Source organism: Acomys russatus, chromosome 32 (assembly GCF_903995435.1).
Source record: "Acomys russatus chromosome 32, mAcoRus1.1, whole genome shotgun sequence".
Lineage (NCBI taxonomy): Eukaryota > Metazoa > Chordata > Mammalia > Rodentia > Muridae > Acomys > Acomys russatus.
The window spans coordinates 19599004-19601853 of record NC_067168.1 but is presented as its reverse complement, the minus strand read 5'-3'; the positions used below and the strand labels follow the sequence as shown (position 1 = coordinate 19601853).

Sequence of the window (2850 nt, the reverse complement as noted above, 5' to 3'; positions counted from 1 at the left end):
GTAGTGGAACTTGAGGGGAGTGAAGACAAGTTGAGAAAGAGTGGTTGCAGCTATGCATGCCCTAGATTGTGATACTGGGGCGTAGCTTTTCCTCTTCTCTCTTTTGTTCAGGGAACATCTTAGAAGAATAGGTGAAAAGAATGAGAGGTGGTGAGCAAAGATGAGAGCAGTGAAATGCTGACTTCTGGAGAGGCCTTGGTTGCTATACCTATAATGCATAGCAGCTGTGGTTATCCACAGAAGACCTTTGCAATCTCAAGCCAGTCAAAACTCACATATGAATCATCAAGGATCTGCAGAGTACCACCCTTGGTAGAGTAGCTACTTACAGTGGGTGGTGGTGGAAGAAGTAAGAGCCATTCTCTTTGGGGACATGGCTGGTGGTAGGCCATGCATTTCCTTGGGAATGGCCCCATACCCCTGAACATATGCCAGCATTGACTGGACTTGGGGAATGAATAACAAAATATAGGGGACATGAAGTTGGGAGGAAGATAGGGTATGGGTCACCAAAAGGAATTTGGAAAGAGGTAATGGTGACACATATGATCGAGCACCATGATCTTGGACTTCCTTGCTTCCTGCCCTAGGAGTCATACACTGTTGCTATTTTTTAATATATTCTGTCTAAGGTACTTTTTGTAAATAGCAATCAAGAACAATAATAGATGCATAGGAATGGTGAAACGGCTCAGTGGTTAAAAAATGCTTTCAGAGCAGTCTGATGACGTGTGTGTGCGTGCGTGTGTGTGCGTGTGTGTGTGTGTGTGCGCGTGCGTGTGTGTGTGTGTATGTGTGTGTGTGCGTGTGTGTGTGTATGTGTGTGTGTGCGTGTGTGTGGGTGCGTGCGTGCGTGCGTGTGTGTGTGTAAAAATAGTTGTGGTCATATGAACATAAAAATTTAAGCAGAAATCACTGTTACAAATACAGGGCGTCGGCTGTGCCTGACTGCAGACCATCATCACCACGTGGCTTGTTGACTGTTGACATCTTCTCACTAGGCGGAGGAGTTGGAGAGGATCTCTGGACTCAGCTGAGATTCCAATTATTCCTCCCAGACATTGATATGTAGCCCTGTTTTAATTGCAAGCTGTTGGCTGGTCTCAGGGGGTTCTAGAGAAAATAGCTGAGGTTAACTGAAAAGGGTTCCATCTCTGTTGTTATGGAGAAATCATCATCCGCCCTGGGTAAGACTGTCCAATGTGACTTCCCTCACCCATGCTTTGTAAGAAAGCACCCCCCAAAAAAACATTTCTCCCTTGGATCGTATGAGGAGAGAATAGACAATAATTCTTAAAACAAGCTACCTGGGATGTAGCAGTGGTAAAAAATGGCAAGGAAGAAGGACCGTGTAGCTTGAGAGAATAAAGCAATGTGACTACACTGGCAAGGGAACCAAGCTCTGCTTCAGAGTGACTCTTAAATGTGCACTATTGCCATAAACTTTTCTTGGGTTGTAAATATAATAACAAATTCAACAAAAAATAAACATTAGAATAATCCATTTAAAAGACTCTGGTCTTTGAAAGTTAATTATATTTCCTTCTTACGCCATATTAGAGTAATAAATACTGTTTGTTTATTACATACAATGGGAGGATAGGATGTGATTTTCCTTTACTTATTACATATTGAGTAATTTTTCTGTCTATCCATCTAAATATATGTAATTATTATTCTTGCTTTTAAAAGATTTAACTTCATTCCATTTGGGGTCTATTTGTGCATTTATGAGATATATCCACACTTATATTTATATTTAATTCATAAAAGGCTTAGATAAGCTTTAAGTATTTATTTACGCATATTTGCAATGATCCAAAAACATTTAATACTAATTAACAAACATTTTAGGAACTGTGAAATATTACGAGTAGCATTTCCCAAAGCAAAATGATGAAAAGGAGGTTTTTCTTCAAGTCTAGCAGATAATTCATATGTGGATTAGAAGAGAATTTCAAATTCAGTTTTGACCCATGTCAGGCTCCCAATCTGCGAAACTTTTGTAATATAGAGGGTTTTGTTTCTATATTATCAGTGGAACCAAAACCTAAGAGTTGGTTCTTGTTATTAAATACAGGCAAATAGTAACTTATCAGAGCCTTGTTTTAAACAAAGGCTAAATCAGATGAGCTGATACTTAAAAATATATTCAGCAATGTGAATTCTTACAATAAATTCTAGTTTTAAAATGAGAAACTTTCTGCACCCAGAAGCATTGTTGTTGTGGCTGCTATGTCACATGTGCGTCAGTAGGTGGCAGAGAGGAGAGAGGCTATGGCTACTTTCAGTGTTCTGAGTGATTAGTAGCCTAACATTCCCTGAAAAAAAAAAAAAAATGAGCCCGAGATGACCACCAGTCCAGTGCCAAGCAAGGCTGGAAAGGCTCCCAGGACAGGGAGCAAGCCAGAGACTAGGAAAACTCTGCCTGGGACCACATGCCTGAGATGATAACCAGACCCATGCCATGGGGCCCAGACAGAGAGCTAGCCTGAAGTATCCAGCAGTCCAGCACCACGAAGGCCTGGAGGATCAAAGCACTCCTGAGATGACCCCTTTCAGGTACCATAGCACATGAGTGGGGCATAGCACACATGAGACCACTCCTGTGGAGCTTCCAGATACTCAAAGACTCAGAGCACCACTAAAAGGAGCAAGTAAGTGGTGGAGAAATGGAAGAGAAAGAAAAACAGATAGTTGTGGGTGCAATGGAGAGAAGCAGAACTGAAGACTCAAGGATAGGGAGGAATAGCCTGATGTCAGTAGATAGCAGTGCCAGCTGGGACCATGGTGGGGTCTTGTCCTGTGTTGCAGATGGGGATACCTCTGGGTTTATGGCCCTGTAGCAGG

General features: G+C 41.9%; 1 pseudogene; it reads left to right on the top strand.

Moving 5' to 3' along the window:
* The first annotated feature begins 2202 nt into the window (after nucleotides 1-2202).
* Nucleotides 2203-2319, top strand: LOC127184522 (uncharacterized; annotated as a pseudogene).
* Nucleotides 2320-2850: the final 531 nt, after the last annotated feature.